The following is a 9350-nucleotide window of genomic DNA, read 5'->3' on the forward strand; positions in this document are numbered from 1 at the left end:
TACATGCATATATGTGGTATACAAAACCAAAAGATGATAATACTTTTAACCATCATGTTATAAGAAGATCATTGCTTAAAGTATGGTATAAAATGAGACATCTATTTTGGGTGTAATTGCAAGAAGCCTATTACAATAGAACAAAGGACAAAGATAGACAATGGCTAAGATATGGAGATTTAATGAACCAAACACCAGAAGGAAAATACAATATGAAATCTATGGAAGAACTTAATGAAAGAGGAAACATGAAGGATTGGTTTTTATACAACCAATTAAACAATTGTTTTAAGGCAGACAATAAAGCTCCTGGGTTATATATACAAAACTGGCAATACTAAGTGCTGGAAATGCGGGGAACCCGAGGGAAGCTTCTTTCATATTGGTGGACAAGCATTAAAGCTAAAGGATTCTGACAAAGTAATCATGGAAGCATCCAAAACATTCTGGATATAAATATTCCCTTTGAACCCAATTTATTTTTACTAAACATGACACACAACATAAAATCAGTAAAATACAATAGAATTGTTTTATATATGGTCTCATGTGCAAGGATCTTATTTGCTCAAGTTTGGAAATCTATAGTTAATCTTTCTATCGAAGATTGGTTGATTAAGAAATATGAAGCTAGAAATATGGATGTAGTATCTGCTTTACTAAGAGGGAAATCAAAAGGATATTTAGAAATGGAATGGAGTTGTCTTAAAACATTTGAAGAAAAGGGTAATAAAATCCCGTTAAATTAATAGTTAATATTTGGTCGATATTTGGTAATTTAAATACTATCATGGGAATATCTCAGTGTAATAAGAAATTTGAAAATAAGAAAAGGAAGGCCCACATCATTGTTGTTGGAAACGCCACACACCGAGTTGTATAGCCACATTCTTTGCTGCTCCTGGCCTTGCTGCAGTTGAGTGATTGACAGTTCAAGGGTGGCGACACGCTCCAACGCTGCAATGGTAAAAGGAAGTGTTTAGACTTTGCTTGTTGTTTCTTGCTTCCTTCACCCTTAAATATAAGGCCATTCAGACTACATTTTACCCTGGTTCCCAAACCGGATTAAAAGTTGGAAGTTCACACTCACACCAATTTTAACACAACTCTGTCAGGGGCTTGCACAAGAGATCCAGGGCAAATCCCCCTTAGTGCGTTTTTTCTGAAAGCGGACTATGGACCCTTTCCTTTTGAAAACAACTGGCTCTTCCCTGCTGCCGATAAATATGAACTCAGCCCCGGTCATGATTGGGTCAAGTTCAGGGGGTAGATTACCCTGATTGAGGTAAAGGGTAGTAGGAACTTGTTTCCGGGGAGATTCGTTATGGGGCACCCGGATCTGCCCAGTTCTATCCAGGGCAAATGAGGGAGTGGGAATGGGGCCTTTGTGACCTTCCTGGTGCTGGCCCTCCAGGTGAGCGATGCATTGGGCAAGGAGTCCCTCTCTTCATCGCCTGCAGCCTCTGGTTCCGTTGGAGGCAGGGCCTCTTCTCCAGCATCACCTGGAACAACGGACCAGAACAATGGACAACAACAGATGGATGTGTGCATGTGTGTTTGTGCATATTCATATATGTATATATGTGGAGGCATCTCTATCTAAGACCACTCAGACTTATACCTTTATGAACCTATATATATATATATATATATATATATATATATATATAATGTTTCAAGTCTATAGATCTTGCATACAACATCCATAGATACACCTATACATATCCATAGATACCTGTCTGAACGTGTGCATGTGTATGCGCACGTATTTAAACACACACACACACACACACACATATATATATATACGCACAGAGAGAGAGAAAGAGAGAGAGAGAGATGCAAGCACATGTACACATATATGTTGGATTATATATATATATATACACACACACACACACACACACGTATATACACACACACACACACATTTATATATACTCTTCTACTTGCGTACAATTTAAACTTAAGCAAATGCATGGAGAAATATGCGGGTACATAAGCATGCACATGGACGCACCTGCACATGTATACACCGCCCACGTTCTGTTCAACATCAGTGTGTATATATAATTATAATTGCATATATGTTTACTTCCAGTCATAACAGCATAACTGCCCTGCGATTACTGTAACTGGAATGTTTATACTTTGTGATGTTTTTATGATATGTAAAGTCGAAGGCTTTCATGGCCGGCATACACAGCTTTTTGTGGGGTTTTTGGGCTCTGTGGCCATGTTCTGGCAGAGTTTCTTTCTGACGTTTCGCCAGCATCTGTGGCTGGCATCTTCAGAGAATGTTTTGCCTCAAAAAATGCTTTGCCTGGAAAAAGGACCAGAGAGACCCTTTCACAGCCGCAGGAGTTTACTGCAAACCATGTTTAATGGAATATGTTTTTCAGCAGTCCTTTGACTATCTGCTTCCACTGATTCCCTCATCAAAGTTCCCTCAGTCTCTTCTTTGCTAGCTCCTATGAGTAAGAATACAAACATTATATAGATTTGGGGGCATCCAGAACAGGGTCATGCTCAGGTCTCTCACACCAACTTTATTAATCTAATCTGAAATAGGGAGGGGTGAACGTGGGGCTAAATCGTGGGGTAACATCTTCTTCTCTTAATGCTGAGATTGTCTTGTCTGTCATTTTCCTTGTTTACAGAAGAACTTGTCAGTCATGGGAGAGTCCACACAGGAAAGAAGTCACATAAATGTCAGCATTGTGGGGGAAAATTTGCTTACAAGTCAGTCCTTGTCAAGCATCAGAGAGTCCACACAGGAGAGAAGCCATACAAATCCCAGTAATGAATTAACATTATTTTTGTCAATAATGAATACAAAAAATATATTTTCAATCCAGTGGTGCTAAGAAAAGGCCCTTGTGATTTTGTTTGTAAGCTTTGTCTGTCGATATGTCTGTTTGTGTTCTAAAGTTGTATTTTGTTATTTTAAGGTTTTAATTGCTAATAGTATAGATAATTACTTTGAGTTGTAAATTTGGCTGGAGATTGTGGGTCATGGTATAGGTTCGGTAGTTCGGGGGCTGGGATTTGTTATAGATGTCTAGAATAGTTATGGGAATGATAGCTTTTGCAATGTGTGGGGTGTTGGCTGAAGAAAGTTGGGGGCAGGTATTGACAGAAAGGGTTAGTTTCTGGGAATGGCAAAGGGGGCCTTGTTACCTGTGGGAATTGGAGGTGGGGGCTAGGTTTGGAAAAGGGAGGAGTTTTAGGTTTTGGGGTTTTAATGTATAGTTTCGCTTGGAGTGGGCTTAAACACTGAATTCCTTCTATGTGTTCTCAATAAAGTTCTTTGCTATTTCAACACCCTGGACTCTTTGATGCGCAGAAGTTCTGCATTTGCACAAAACTGACCCTTTCTTCTCTCCTCAGTCCTCAGCTCCATTCCCAGCCATAAGAACAACAGAGACAAACACGCACAGAAACACACAAACATACAGGATACAGAGAGCTATATTTCCAAACTAGAGCCTTCCTTTCCTGCCTTTGTCTCCTGAGTCCAGCTCTGCACCTTGGGCTCCATTGCGGTCTCCTCAAAAGAAGGAAGGAAGGAAGGAAGGAAGGAAGGAAGGAAGGAAGGAAGGGGAGGCTACTGAACCCCCAGAGCATACCTTCCTTTCCCACAAAGGCCCCCAGTGGAATAAGCAGCAGCATCTAGGCCCTGGCAATCCCTGCGCATGCTGAGGAGGGGCATCGAGGGGGATGTTGCAGTCGCCCAGGACTAAAAGCCTAGGTGAATCCAGCAGCAGCTCAAAGACCGGTTGTGTCAGCTCCGCTAGAGAGTCTGTTAAGGAACGGGGCGGACGGTAAACCAACACAATCCCTAGACTTTCCCTAGTCTTTAAGCTGAGGTAAATAAATTCGATGTGGTCCATCTTACGGATAGGTATCCTGGCCAAAGCAAGATTGTCTTCATGGACCAAAGCGACGTCCCCTTACCTTCTCACTGACAGAGAAACCGGCTGGTAAGGCCCGAGCCCAGGTGGCAGAGCTCTCATCACCCAGCCAGGTCTCCATGAAACAAGCCAGGTCAGCCTCTTCATCCAGGAGATCATGGACTAGCTGTGTTTTATTTTTGACTGACCTGGCATTAAACAAGAGCAGGGAAAGGTTCTGTAGTTGGTTTGGTATGCTCTCCAGCCCTTTTGGGATAGCAGGGGGAATGGAAGAGGAGAGAGATATCTGTCAGGGTCCTAATTGCAGCCCCTCTTGCAACACAAAAGGCACTACTTTGAAAAGGAACAGCTTTTATTGAAGAAGAAGATACATGCAATAGAAGTGACTTTTTGTCAGGAATGAAAGAAAGTATAGTTATATCACTTTTATAACCATAAATTAACGCCACCCCATTAACCAATAAAGCTAATTAATTGGATAGCACTTCCCTGCGCAGTGTCCTCCCATCTGGGATTGTGGCAGCGTTTCTAAAAACTATTAAGCTCTCATGTGCCTTATCCCAACCACTGCACCTATCTCCTTGGACCACAGAACTCAGCCACACAACAGTTTTAATTAACATTATGGCTTAACTATATATATATATATATATATATATATATATAGAAACCCCATCAATCCTAATCTAATATGATACCGTATAAAAATATAGTAAGCATAAACACATAACAACACAATACAATATAACAATACCAATAACTCTCTATGTTCTCCCTCCTTTTACAGAGACCAGTCTTTTAAACTCAAGCCTCTGTTAGAAGGATGATTCCCACACATTCCAATCCTAGCAAACAATCACATTCTTTAGCCATGATCTCTCTACCTTTTTCTAGTACAGTGGGCCCTCGCCTTACGCGGGGATCCGTTCCAGATCCCTCCGCGTAAGGCGAATTCCGCCTATGTTCAAGCCCCATTGTAAACAATGGGGCTTGTGCATGGTGGCGCGGTGGCGCGCAGGGCGCAACAGGCGTGTGCGCCCATGCAATTGAATGGGATGTGCCGCCCCTTTTGCCCTGCGCGCACCCCGCGCTTGATCTCGTATGCTCAAGCCGCGTAAAGCGCACCCGCGTATGGCGCGGGCGTGCTGTATCTTCTATTAATGCACATATTAAAACATATTATTTTAACCCACCATAAATCCCATCTCTCTTAACTCTAATCTAAAAGTAAACCTAGAATCCCAAATGAATAAATGCATGAATAAAAGTATTCATGACATATTGTGATTTCAGGCTGGTGCTCCTTCCCTGAATGAGACTGGCCCATTGCGACCTCAGGCTGATGCTTCTTGCCTGAAACATTGAGACTGTCCCATGGTGACTTCAGTCTGATGCTCCTTGGATGAAGGACTGAGATGGTACAATTGTGACTTCAGGGTGGTCCTCTTTACCCAAAGGATTGAGACTGGCCCATTGCAACCTCATGCTGATGCTTCTTTCCTGAAGGATTGAAACGGAAGCATTGTGATCTCAGCCTGAGGTTCCTTGCCTGAAGAATTGAGATGGTACTATTGTGACTTCACCTGAAGGATTCAGACTGGCCCAATTTGAACTCAGGCTCATTATGACTTCACGCTGATGCTCCTTGCCTGAAAGACTGAGATGGGAGAATTGTCACTTCAGACTGGTGATGTATACCTGAAGGATTGGGACTGGTCCATTGTGTGTCAGAAACAGTATATAAGGGTTCTGTCATAAAGAGTAAAAATATTAGGGTTTGGTTATTAAAGAGGAGTTATAGTTGTAGTTCATAGTAGGTAGTGTAGAGTGATGGGTTATAGAAAGCATGTAGTGGGAAATTAGAAGGACAGATTGAGTGGCTTTTAGATGAAGGAGGGCGTTTGGAGAGATCGATGGGGTTGCAGCTGGAGATGGTTATCAAGGAGGAGGGAAGCTGGCTTGGGAACACCGCTCTTCAAGGTGAGGCTGTCTGGGGGAAGGGAAGGGGGAGTATACACAACCTTGGTATCTATGCAACCTCCGCTTGTGTTGCTTTAGCTTGGGAATTGGGGGCTGGCTTAGGGAGAGGTTGAGTGGGTTAAGAAGGGACCAAGTTCCTTTGGACTTCAGACTTTGCAAAAAGGTGTTAATGGATGTTTCTGCCTGAATTCATCAATAAAGCTTCTTTTGTTTCAAATGAGTTTTATTTTTTGAGCACAGGACTGACTTCAGATATCACAGTTTGCAAAGTCTCACAGTTTTAACTCCAATTCAGACCCAGGAACAAGAAGAGTTCTTGGAGAACCTGGTGGTTCTGGAGAGCCTGGTGGTGGAGGAGCAGGTGCCTTCTTCAGAGGAACTAGGGCCAAGCCCAAGACTGGGAAACCTCCTGAAGCTCACACCATCCAGGCCACCACTGGAGGATTTGGGTTTCCGGCACCAGAATGGGGAAAGGAAGGCCGTCAGGGGCAGAGTGACAGCCTGGGACCTGGCAGTGGGGGAGTCGCTTGATAGCTGCCCCAGGACAGAAGAACCCCAGGTAGACGTTTATTGATTGGAGGAAGACATAAAGACATAAAGGAATTAAAGGACCTTATGAAGTGGATGGCGTCGAAGTTAATGGTCAACCAATTACAAATCCATGTAACAGTTTCCTTGTCTAGCTTGTTTCATGTTGTTGTTTTATATACTGTTTAATTTGGTTAACTGCTATTAGTGAATTGCCAAGAGTGGCCACCAGATGGCGCTCCAGAATAGAAGTTGGTGAGAAGCCCAAGGAGGCTGCAGTGCCCTGAGTGTCCACAAGAGGGCGGTGTATTAGGAATGTTATTGATTGATAAAACCGAAGTCTATGGGGATTAATATGATTTTCCCATTGGCTCCCATTCCTGAGGGGGCGTGGCCTCCTTCCCTTTACCTGGACCTTCCTCCGCTCCCATTGGCTGCCTATTCCCCTTCCCTCAGTTGCCCTGAAAGCTAAAGGACCACCGGAAGGAAATGGGGGGGATTACAGCGCTGCATCATGGGAAATTTGCAACCGGGGGGTTTGCGGTGTTGAAACAGAGCAGAAGCAAAGCTGCAATCCACACCAGACCAATTCGGAGTGGAATCGGAGTGAGCTTGGAAGCGATGTCTGTGAATTCGCTTGTTATGGATTTCGCCATAATGAGGGGTCACTTTGGAATCACTGTGGAAGCCCCACGGAAGGAGCCCCCAATTAGACTATTTCGATCATGCCAAGAGAGTAGGGAGATGGTTAGCCCTTAAATTAAAAGAGAAGAGAAATAGAAACCAAACTTTAAATCAGCAGATTTATATGGGAGACTGGAATGGAGTAGTAGACCCCAAAATCGACAGACAATCAAAGAAGAAAATTCAAATTCGGCAGGGGAAATTGCCTAACACATTTTTTGAGTTACAAGAGTATTATTCACTTATCGACCCATGGAGATATAAATTCCAAAATGAGAAGGATTTTACATTTTATTCAGCCCCTCACAATTCGGCCTCAAGAATTGATACGTTCTTCATCACAAAAAACTTCATTAATGAAATTAGAGATGTGAGAATAAAAGTGAATAAATTGACGGATCATAATCAAGTAGTATTAGAAATAAAACAATGTAAGAAGGATTTGACTTGGAGATTAAATGAGAAATTGTTAAAGGAGGAGAAAATTCAGAAACAAATCAGAGAACAAATTAAGCTATATTTCAAAGAGAATATGGACCCCAGTATAAAAATGAAAGTAATTTGGGACGCCTCAAAAGCAGTGATTAGGGGTCATATAATGAAGAAAGGGGCGGAAAAGAAAAGAGAAAGGAAAAGGGAAATTGCAAAGATTTCGGAAGAAATTCTGGAAAAGGAAAAAATGTTAATGGAATCTGGAGGTAAAAGCAAAAATCTCAAAAAACAACTAACATTCTTGAAAAAGCAATTAGACAATAAAATGACCGAGGAATTAACAAAAAAGATGAAATTTTTAAAACAAAAATATTTCGAGTTTGGGAATAAATGTGGTAGACACCTTGCAAGGAAAGTCAGGAAGAAACAAGAAAAACATATGATAGATGAAATTAGAGAAGAAAACAAAAGCTATACAGATCTGAAAGAGATAAAAAGAATCTTCCTAAAATACTATCAAAAATTATATAAAAATCAACAAGAAGGAGAACAAAGAAAGATACAGAGATATTTGGAAGATATAGAAAAACTTAAATTAACAATAGAGATGAAAGAACAATTAAACATGGAGATATCACTAACAGAGATAAAACAAGCAATTAGCAATATGAAAAATGGAAAATCACCCGGGCCTGACGGATTCTCAGCTGGATATTATAAAATATTTTGTGAGGAATTATGTGAACCACTCCAAAAAACATTTAATGATATTAAAACGGCGGGGATCCCAGATACATGGAAGGAGGCTAATGTGGTGGTAATACCGAAAGAAGATAAGGATAAAACACATGTGCAAAATTATAGACCAATATCTTTGTTGAACAGTGACTACAAAATTTTTGCATTTATATTATCGGAAAGATTAAAAAAAATAGATAAAAATTGGATCCATCAAAATCAATGTGGCTTCCTCCCAAAGAGACATACAAAACAACACATAAGAACAATAATAAACTTAATTGAATATTATGAAAAAACCCGGGAAAAGAATCAGCCATTTTGTTTGCAGACGCGGAGAAGGCTTTCGATAACCTAAAATGGACGTTTTTATTTGAACTCATTGGAAAACTGGATTTGGGAGATAATATAACATCGTGGATAAAGCAAATATACAAGGACCAAAAAGCAAAATTAATAATAAACGGCACCAAAACAGAGGAATTTAAAATAGAGAAAGGAACGAGGCAGGGGTGTCCGTTATCTCCGCTTCTCTTTATCATGTGTTTAGAGATACTATGCCAGAAGATAAGAAACGAGAGACAAATTAAAGGAACGACGATAAAAGGTAATGAAACCAAGATCATGGCGTACGCAGACGACATAGCATTAATAACAGAAGACCCTTTGAAAAGCATTCCTAAAGCCATTGAAATAATTGAACAGTATGGACAATGGGCAGGTCTAAAATTAAACAAAAACAAATCAGCATTGTTAACACTGAATATAGATGAGGGAGGAAAAAAGAAACTAAACAAGATAGCAAATATACAAATACAGAAAAAAATCAAGTATTTAGGCATAGTAGTCACTAATCGGAACTCAGAATTATTCGAAAACAATTACAAGAAAACATGGCAGGAGATAAAAAAGAAACTGTTAAAATGGTCTAAATTGAAACTATCTTTGATGGGAAAAATTGCTTTAATAAAGATGAATATTCTACCTAAATTAATGTTTTATTATCAAAATCTGCCAGTGATACTAAACGAGAAAGTTTTTAACCAATGGAGGAAGGATCTACAGAAATTCATT

Source organism: Sceloporus occidentalis, unplaced genomic scaffold, assembly GCF_023333645.1.
Source record: "Sceloporus occidentalis isolate IW3139 unplaced genomic scaffold, rSceOcc1.0.p SCAF_86, whole genome shotgun sequence".
NCBI classification, from domain to species: Eukaryota; Metazoa; Chordata; class Lepidosauria; order Squamata; family Phrynosomatidae; genus Sceloporus; species Sceloporus occidentalis.